The following is a 10,644-nucleotide window of genomic DNA, read 5'->3' on the forward strand; positions in this document are numbered from 1 at the left end:
GGCTGCACGTTGAAACAAGCGAATGCTTCCAGGGCAAAATATTGCATCGGTAGTCGTAGTTTCTGCGCTCCGAAGCGCCTCTGTTTTTGGTCTTGATGGTGCTTAGCTCGGGGAGTTAAAAACCACAACTTCCTTTTCGAATAATTAAATCCTGAATATTTTTGTTGAACGTTCAGAATAGTTAAGACATCGTTGTAAGACTCTGCTGCGGGGTATTTAAACAGACGAACACTCTCGTAAAGTTGCACGGCTATTGCTAATGCATACGAGTAAAGAGCAACAAGCAGAAGCCGCGACGAAGGAGAATCAAGGAACAGTGTCGGAAGAAACCATTCCGAGTCTCGACACTTTGGAAGCGCGACGCTGAGAAACGAGAAAAAAGCGAGCAAAAGTGTCGTGTCTGTTACGACAAGACCTAGAAACGCGTGAAAACGCGAGCAGCTCTTAAGGAAGCTCGCCAAGGCGTCGCGAATTGAAACCATTTAAAAAACCGCGGGCGTAAAAGTGTGAAGATGCTTGGAGGATCCATTAAAGTCCCTGTAATGTATACGCGTCGGGCGTAATTGCACGCAAGGTTTATCGAGCCCGAGTGTACGCAGTTAAATACACGCCGAGCTTCCAGGGTGTTTCCTGAAAATTCAGGTGACTGCCGATTATACGAGTAACGACACGTTGATCCCCGCTTATAAAGTCCCTCTTAATTACTTGGGCCGAGTGATTGAAGCATGAATAAGCCGGTCCACTGTGGCTTGGGCTGAATAGAAATGAACTGATAGAAGCGTCCTCTGATAGGAGGAGCCGCAACGCCTATCTCAACGTCACGTCCAAAGTAATGGTACCTCCGAGCGTTCGGTTCTCACATATTATCGACGGCGCCGATGAAATTTCGATGAAGTCGACCGCCCTCTTCTCGTTACTATTAATCAAACATATTGGGGCAAATAAATCGAGCCCTTTCCCAACGACCCTCCAGGGCCATTTCTCCCGAAAAGAAATCGAACCGAGTCCAGAGTTTTAGAAGCCACCGAAAAATTTCGGCTATACAGCGCGAAATTCATTCTTCCTCTCCGCTTCACCTCGATTGCGTCAATTCAGAGACAATAGGTGATTTCGATCGAGTGCTCTCTCTCTCTCCCTCGAGTCGATACTCGGACCCCTTTCTTCCCCGGAAACAAAGCAAGAGGCTCGAGAAGTTTTTTCGAGAATCTTAGCTCCGTACCGAAGTTGAACGTTCTTTCGGAAACAATCGCGGCGGGAGCACTAATGCACCAAGCCATGTTTGTGCCAACTCGGTTAGCACTTCGAGTGCCGCCGATCGATACTCGCCGTTCGTTCTCCGCGCTGCCACATAATTCGCCCTTTCACAATTCCGATTACGTCCGAGACTTTTCCACCCCGGTCGAACGCCGGCCCACGTTCCAGCTGGAAAGTCTCGGAGATCACGTAACTAACTTCCGCCGTCGTGTGGACTCTAAGAGTACCAATTTCCGCTGGTTTAGTAATGGTAAGATGAGACACTTGGAGTCCTTTCTCTCAGAGTAGGACTCCCCGCAGCACCGCGCTGCATTTCCTCCTTATTTAATAGTCCATCGCGCATTCGTCACGCCGAGGCTCTTAATTCTTCACGAGTATACAGACACCTGGACTCGAGCAGACTCGAAGAATCCCTGCAACTAGATTGCTCGGAAAGCAGGAAACCACAAAATCAGCATTAAGGGAGACCGATTACAGTCCCCAGGTTGCCATCAGGCTCCCAGACAATCTGTCCCCCCCTGGCGCCCCCAGTTTCGCCTCCGTTAAGTGTATTAGTTCGGTTTAGGGCCCGGAATTTCGTGCCGACTTCCGAAGTTCCACACCGCCCAGCGACAAGTTACAGCATCGAATTTGATCGATGGCCTGCCGCGTTGTTTCCCCTCGAAGAGGGGTCCCTCCCCGCGACCGAGCTCCGGATAGATGTTGTCTCGGTCACGGCACGTGCTTTGCCGCGATTAAGTCTTGGCGACGGAATTACCCTTCCGCTGTAAGACGGATTCGGCCCTAACCGGAACGGCAGGCTCCTGGTCGGACATCGGTGTTACATGCACGTCTCGCGGCGTCGTGTTCTGCGAATGGGAATCAGGATCCTGGTTGCCTATGGCGGCGGATGAGGTAACTAAGGGACCGAACGTGTTCTAGCTTCAGAGTTCTTCGGACAGCTGTTGTTAAGGCCTGCATCTTCTTGGGAAATAGTGGAACGGAAGAGGCCATGGCACCAGAGTTGGGCATTGGTAGAAGAATCTTTATTAAAGTTTCATCAAAATTTATTCGTTATTCTCGAATAACTTCATTTAATTCGAAACTTTTATTCAAGATCATTCGAATCCCTGCCTGGCACCCGCAAAGAAAAAGGAAATAGGTGATTAAGGGGACTAGGCAGTCGAAAAATCCATTTTTTTATTGCATTTTCCGAAAGTACTACCTTTTCTTAATTAAATTGCACTTGGTTTATATTAAAATTCGCAAAATTTATGATTTCACCTATAGCGTCGCCTCTGCCCAGAAACTTTAAACGCGTTTTTCTCGAACCTTTTTTTCTCGTGGTTTTCGGCTATTCGGGAGTTTCAGAACGACTTGAAAAAATGACAGGACGTGTAAAACACGTGCCATTTTCGGCCAACCTCTGATATGGTCCGTAAGAATTCGAGATTTTCATCAAAGAATTAAAAAGTCGCGGATTTTTAGGTCGTGTTCGGGCGCTACTAAAAATCCGCGACCTTTAAATTTGTTTCGTAGTGGCGAAAATCGATACTTTTGCTATGGGAAGTAATTTAACATGTACACTTTCGAATACATAGAGGTTTGATTAAAAAAGCCTTCAAGTTTTCCCCCAAAAAGTTCCCGAGAAAACTGGACGTCGATCTTTAAATAAATTTTTATAATCACCTATTGAATTTTCACCACATTGAATTTGCATTAAAAATATTTCTCTCCGTTCGCTTCGGCTCCCCTGACACTTGGAATGCCCCTTCGCATTGCAAGGTATCGGGAAACTTTAGGTGAATTCATTCGCGAATCCTCCGAGCATTATCCTTTCGCATGCCGCACGACATATTCATTGTTCGCCGTAATAACGAGAGTTTACGTTTCAAAGAGGAAAGCGAGCGGCAACGAGCCGCCGCGTATTCAATAAATTTGTCGACAAGCATTTCGCGATGAAACGGGGACGATCAGTGGACAATAGGTTAACAATACGACGCGGTGTCGTTTGCGTATTACATTTCGCGGTTGGCGATCTCATAACTATAACGACGCTGCATTTAATATCGATTCTAATAACCGATATGCCAGGGGGACCGCGGGAGATCCAATAACAACGGGCAGGGCGTTTCAGCGTCGCGTCCCCGGGAAAGCATAACAATTCCATTTTCAATAAAATTGCGTTACTCCGAAGCTACATAATTGGAAAAAGATAGATTGAATTTGGAGCGCAGGCCGTGCCCGAGCCGAAGGAGCACCTCGAGGCCTCGCAGCTAACTCGCAACGTCGCGCGACGCGCGGTGCCATTTTTCAATCCGCTGAAAATGTTAATACGGATACAGCAGCGAGGATTATTGAAAAGCGGAAACACTATCTTCTTCGGAAAGCGATATCGAACGTGTCGAAACCCGTGGGCGTGGCCAGAGATCAGGTTCAATTTGTTTGAACGACATCGCGCGATTCGCATTCGCGACATGCCAGGAATTACGGTGGAGGGACGTTTTATTAAAAGATCAGCGGGATGCTCGTCCAGCGCGATTGCATTTGTAATTTCCGTCCAAGTATCTGTCCATTTCGTCGCCCTTTCAAATAAGAATGCGTTAATTAAGCGCGCATAATTTATGAAACGCAGATGGACGCGTGGAGCACGAAAGCAGCCCCCGCGCGAAAGTAAAATATATTTAAAAACGTTGAAAATTATCGGCTTTTCGCCCGCGGAATTGTACGACTGTGCCTCGGAGCGGCATGATTATTCTGTAAAATGAAAGAAGAGGAAGACGGAAAAAAGGGGCAGGCAAAAGCTGTGTATACGATGGCACAGAGTCGGCGATGCTGTATTAAAACAATTCCCGTGAAATATCTCGCTCGGGGGATAATATTTAGTTGGCCATCGCGAAGCGTACAGCCGATGCGCTGATTATGCGCATCGCCGAAGATATTGTTCCCCGGAGGAAATTAAACGAAATAAAATCCTCCGCGCCACCTATCGCCCCCAGATTATTCGGCCGGATACGGCGGGAGAAGGGGGCGACGAAAATCGTGAGCCGCTTATGAAACGGCCCCGGCTCGCTTTTCGAAAATCCATTACCTTATCCGAAACTTTCGCCGCCTTTCGCGAGAGAACGACCCGCTTTCGCCATCTTATCCTCTCCGCGAACGGAGCACGCGGGCATAAAAAACGAATCCGAAGTTGAGTTTCATTACCTCCGCCGCGACGATGACTAATTTCTTTAGTCTGTGCGGAATATTTCACTTAGCTCCACCGCCAAGAGTACCTTCAGAAATTTTTTTAATCAAACGGGGACTCGTTCCCGCTTCACGGTCCGCGAGCCTCGCGGGTCGATACCGCTCGTTTTGGTAGAACGAATTATTTTCTGGGACGGATGAATATTTGATACGATTAAAATAAACACGGAGATAAAAATGCCCGGCTAGGCGGGCGATCGATGGTACCGTCCACTGTGTCTGATCATAATTTCCGCGCGATGAAAAGCACGCGTGCAGCGTGCAGGTACGAATTTCAACGAGCCTCTGGACAACGACGTTGCGAACGGTGACTGTAGCTCACCTATCGAATCGCATCGATTAGCTCCGTTTAATAGCTGCAAATTGTTGCAATTCACACGGCTGATGTACCGCTTTAAACCTCTTTTTCGACTGCGATTATCGATGACCTTTTTGCCTCTCGTTTCGTTTCGATTGCTCTCAATCAGCTTTACTTCGATTCGCTGCCTCCGTGGACCGTGGACCGCGCAGCGGGCGGATTAGTTATTAATGAATATAGGTATCTATAATCTAATGGATCGTAAATCAATTCAGAGGAGGTCCTTGAAGAATGCAACTGAGGACCTTGCAGCAAAAGGGAATCAAATAAATATAAATAGACATACTAATATAATAGCATAAGTAATATAATATTCCTAATATTAATATGAAGCTGGTAAAGATGGAGCTGCACCTATCTCGCTGCAAGGTCCTTCGATCGCCGTAAAGGACAATTAATGCATCTGGTGGACAGGCTCGGTATACTTCGCAGCTGGAACGTCTTATCGATGAAAAATTGCTAGAATAAGACGCGTCCATGGGAAGCGTTGCAAAGATGCCGCTCAACGGAAGATCATCGAATAATTCCCGATATGCGCATAAAAGCAGCGCTGCTCCCAGCCCCTCGATATTTTATGCATCGGCGGTGGGTCCGATTGGACATCTTTTCACGTCGAGGCAGCTTATCGTGTCTTCGTTGCAGCGCATAAAGCGATCGGGAAGGAAAACAGGCAAGAACCGCGGAACCTGCGGATACGAGAGCAGTTTCCAGGCGCGGTCCGAAAGATGTCAGTCAAATTGGGGTGGCCTGGTGTATTCAAACCGTTTCAGGTGCTTCTTCAGATTTCCCTCCGCTCGATTGGAGCTTTTCCATGGTTCGAAGCTAGTCTTTTTCCTCTTCACCTTCTTCACATCGTTAAAGCTCCACCATTGCTCCCGTTCTCTTCCCCCTCTAGAGAGATGTTTAGCGTTACGCCGGGTGGAAACTGTCAGGAGTTCTCAGGAATCACCGCGGCGATGCCTATGCCTCGAAACCGCGCGATTCGGCGACAGGGGTGCAAGCTGTTTGGCCTGAACTGGAGCACTAGGGCGACCTAAAGCCTCGCACACCTCGTCTGGTCTCACCGCGCGGTACCCGAGCGCTCGCAACACACTCGCATAACCAGCCGAGGCTCAGGTACCCTGGGATCGCCAGTTCCCGCCTCGAGGACATGTTTCCTGGGAATAATCACCCATTCAACAAGCCTCAAGCCCTGGGGGATTTCGAGAGACATGGAAAAAGATGAAGAAGACCAGAACGGATCAGGGGGATCGGCGTCAAGAGGGAAGGAAGCCAGTCGCGATGAAATCTCGAGGAAATACTGCGCTTCTACTCGCGTTACATCCGAAGTACCTTAACCGATATTGATCCCACAAGCTCGACGAAGTTTCGCGATTTCACGATCTATAGGGCTCACGCCCCGGGCCGACGATTTACAAGCGGGCAGAAAAGGGAGCACCGCCCGCTCGAACTTGTAAAATCAATTATCGGCGTTCTCGCGAGCCACGGGGAAAGCGATTGCGAAGGAACCGATCGCGACGACGACGAAGATCGATTCGATGTTCGATGCCAGCGCGGGCGAAAAAGCGAGGCCAGGCGAGCGGAATTGCGATTCGATCGCCTCATTTTCTGCTCGCCTTCTCAGTCGATTGGAATTCCGCGCGCTTTTTTTCAAATGGTTTTTCTTGATTTACAGAATCGTTGTTTAAGGTGAAGCTGCTACAATTCCGTCAATTCTTCGATGTTCACGAAGTAATGAGACCTCGATAGAAGTATCGAGCGATTTTTTGTAAAAACAACCCCTGAAGATTAATCTTATTCTCCTGTATATCTTGAAAACTATAGTAGATATAAAAAAAAATATTAAAACAAAAACATAACGGCTTCGTATGCTGTATAAAACTGTGCAGTGAAATCGTTTAAATTTTGAAATATGCAACAATTATTTATTTAAACTACAAAGCATAAAAAGCTGTTAACTTTTCATTGAAATAATTTTTTTACGTCTGCTATAGATTTTAAGATATAAAGGAAAATAGGATTAACATTCAGGGGATGCTTTCACCCTGAAGAACCGAAAATGGGCACAAACGAAAAATCCTTCACAAGCCTGCAGAGTTTAAAAGAATCGGAAATTTTTTATTTTCACTTTCAGCAACAGCGTGCAAAAGAAGCAAAAGTTTCATTTCAAAACCTTATTCATGGGTCGATGCAGAATTCTCCATCGCTTCTAAACACGCTGTTCCCATCCGATCGCATACACGCGCAAACAACGCAGTCCTCCGACGCAAAGTCGTTGCAATAGCTTTTTGAGGGATTGCTTGTCGAATTGCAATGAATGGAGTGTATCTAATAAAAGGCGAATTCTCTGGCCGAGCTTGGCCACTGGACCACCTCTGCAGCTTCTTTGACGTGCTGCCCGGTATTGAACGAGTGCTCAGCCATTAAAAATTACTTGACAATACTTCGTTACCAGATGAACGACCCAAGGAACTTTGAAAGAAAGCGAAAAATATGGCGCGACTGCGACCAGCTCGCCGTCTCGACGGGACAACGGGGCCATTGCGCGCATAAAACAGCGCTAAATAATTAATCGCGTTGTCCGAGAGGGGCTCGCGAGACGGGGATTTATCGTGCTCCTTTAAGGGCGCCGGAACAATTAACGGACGGCAAAATAAGAGCGGATCGGGGGAGAAGGCGACGCTACAAAGGAAGAAAGGAGCGTGGCGCCGCGCGTGGAACACGTTTGCCGCATAAATTACGCGATCTCTAATTAAGTAGGACCGAAGCGCTCGTTATGGCCGAGCTGTTAATCATCGGTCTCATCGTCGGCGGGTTGAAATTTTTCCACTGCTTGCACGGTCACGTATCCGTTTCGTGCGAAAGATCGGCCGCGGAGCAGAAATTCAGCTGCGTGGTTGAATATTAATTCATTTACGCGCCGCGGATCCCTTTAATTAATAAAATAAAACGTACCGACGCGTTTAGCGAAGTTAAGCTTCGCCGCGTGGAATGAACCCTGGATGGAAACTTCGCAGATGACTTTACATGAAAACTGTGTAAATGTTTTTCAAGTGCATGGGAGAACGAAGGAGTGTTGCTGGAACAGATTTCTAAAACAATGCACGCAGGGTGAGTTGCAGAAAGATATTCGGGTGGAAAGTAACAAGATGTATCGCGTGTCTGACTATGCGCGGACCTGTACTACTTGCGCCACGTTCTCCGTGTCTTCGCGTTCATCTCGCTTCCGTAACGCTCGAGTGGCGTGCTGAAGCTCGCCCTCTGCTTACACCTACTGCTTCCATTCCTTTCCAAACGATTGCAAACGCGAATTTTACGAATTAATAACATTGCACATAATTTATCAAGAATAGATGTTCGTTTAATCTTCGTCGCCAGATAAAACGGAATTGTTAATAACGCGAATACTATTCGAAAAGTACTTCAGACAGTAGATTCGACACCGCGATCCGATTCCCCGTGAAAGGAAAGCCGGAAATTAAAAAGGCACTCACGAACAACCAACCGGACGCGTCACCTGTGTTTTTCTATTTATCCGCCGTCCCCGGGCGCACGCAGAGCCGTGCAAACTATTGAAAAAAAAAAGGTGGGAGGAGGAGGGAAGACGAGATAGCAATGACCAATTTTCGCAACAACGGCCGCGTATCTCATTTCGAGTAACAGCTACCGACCGACCGACCGACCCAATTTCGCGACAATGCGCGGCCGCGAAAGAGACAGAAACGAACAAACGGCGGGACGCCCGGGAAGCAGGAGGAAGAGAAGGGCGCAAAGGGAGGGCGAAGGGCGTGCGCGCCGAAGGGAGGAAGGGCGACGCGGGCGCGGTTTTACGCGGCCATGCGACTTGCAATTCATGCGGCGCAGGAACTGATATTTCGCGGGAAATGAATCACCCTTACACAAACGGAACGGACACACACTGGTAACGGAGCACAATAGTCAGACAATGGGAGAGAAAGCGTAGATTTCGGCCGACGGTGGCTGCAGCTCGGACCTACGGATCGTAACCGGCGAGAGATGCGCTCCGGGTAGGGCGCGGTGGAAGGGAGCGCGCTCCTTGAAAGGATGAGAGGCCGGGGTTCTCTATGGCCAGCGACGAGGGCCGCAAACGTGTTTAGGAATACAAACTGTCTGGCGCTGGCAAACACGGTTCAAATTAAATTTGGGCCGTCCATTAGAGGTGCGTCACACCGCCGGCTGCCAATTAACGTCTAATTATCGCATTATGCTGGTCAATCGACGGGAAAGGGGCTCCTGGCGCCTTTCTATAGGATCCAGTGATCCCGGGGATGATGAACACTTGACGTATATTGGGCGGAAGAAGTCTAATGAGAATCTAACAGCGGTACCGTGCTTGACGGTTTGACGTCGAGAGTTTAGGGATGCAGTCTATGTATCTCTCTGTGATGCGCGAGCGTTAGTGGACACGGAGTGCCACTGTCAAATAAGGTAAATGTGGGTGCGTCAGAAAATGGGTATTTCATTGTTTATTCTTTGCAAATATTAAAGTGAAGTGTTAATTTATTTATTTCATTGGCTCACTTTGGTATTCATTTGCTTTGCTAGTCGCCAGTAGATAGGTCACCTTTTGCTTGATGTACCCTTTACTTGTTTAGCGAGGAAAATTTAAATAAATGTGTAGTTGCGGTGATTTTGCTTTCTTCTTTGCTATTTTTTCATGAATGATTATGCGGGCCATGTCTCCCAAAGACGAGAGCCATCTCTTCTAGCACCTTAGGAGAAATTGCCAAAAGTCACGAGTTCAGTTTTCAACCCGATTTTCAGCATATCTTGTCTTTAGAGGGGAATCCTATTCTTTGGGCTAAAAACATAGCAAAATAAATCGAATAAGCTAGTTTCTTAAAAAAAAATCTAAAATTTCGCTATGTTCTTAGCCCAAAGAATGGGATTCCCACATGGGAATCAGCGTACGATTCTGAAGTTGAAATAAAATTCATTCGGTATTAGTTTTAATAGCCGTTTTATGTTTGTGCCGTTACACCTTCGCGTATGCTACATGAAATTCAACTATATACTTCGTGGGGGTTGTACTTAGAGGAACGGATTCATGCTGTGTTTTCTGATCAATGTCTGTGCAGCCTGAGCCCTTCAAAGGCACTTTTATTACGACCAAGGAAGAGAGAGCGCGCCGAACGAAATTTCCATCGACCATTTGCCTGGAATATCAGGGAACAGGACGAACGTATGAACGTCGCGTTCCGACGCTTCGTCTCGTTTAGCATGGCATGCAATATTGCAAACAGTTTTACGAGCCTCGGCTGCTTCTCCTCCCTTTCTTCGCCCTCCGTCCTTTGACGCTCGCGATCCGCAGTAACCAATAAAGTTTTATCAGGACAACGATATCGAAAGTAACGAGGAACGGTTCCTTTGGACGATCATGAAAGCCTCAGCCTCCGAAACTCGGGGCAATCCCCTAAAAACATTTATTTAAATTTATGCTTCTTGGCGCTCGTGGAAATTTTAGGTGCTCCGTGGCTTGCAATAACCTAATCTAAGACCAATCACACGCTGATTGAAACGCTGTGAATATAGATTCGAATGTTACGCAAATTGCGATCGAATGTTGTACAAATATTCATAAAAATCAACAGGCTCGGTTATTGCGTGGTCAATACAGCCGAGATGAATTATTCAAAGCGCCCTGATTGCTTGAATTGCCCGTGACAACGATTTCCAACGATATTGTACCATGAAAGAAGCGAAGAGAGATTAGATTAATCAATTATTGCGATTCATAAGAAAATGCATTACGGAACGCGTTAAAACTAAACCGTAGCTTTTAG

Source organism: Andrena cerasifolii, chromosome 13 (assembly GCF_050908995.1).
Source record: "Andrena cerasifolii isolate SP2316 chromosome 13, iyAndCera1_principal, whole genome shotgun sequence".
NCBI classification, from domain to species: Eukaryota; Metazoa; Arthropoda; class Insecta; order Hymenoptera; family Andrenidae; genus Andrena; species Andrena cerasifolii.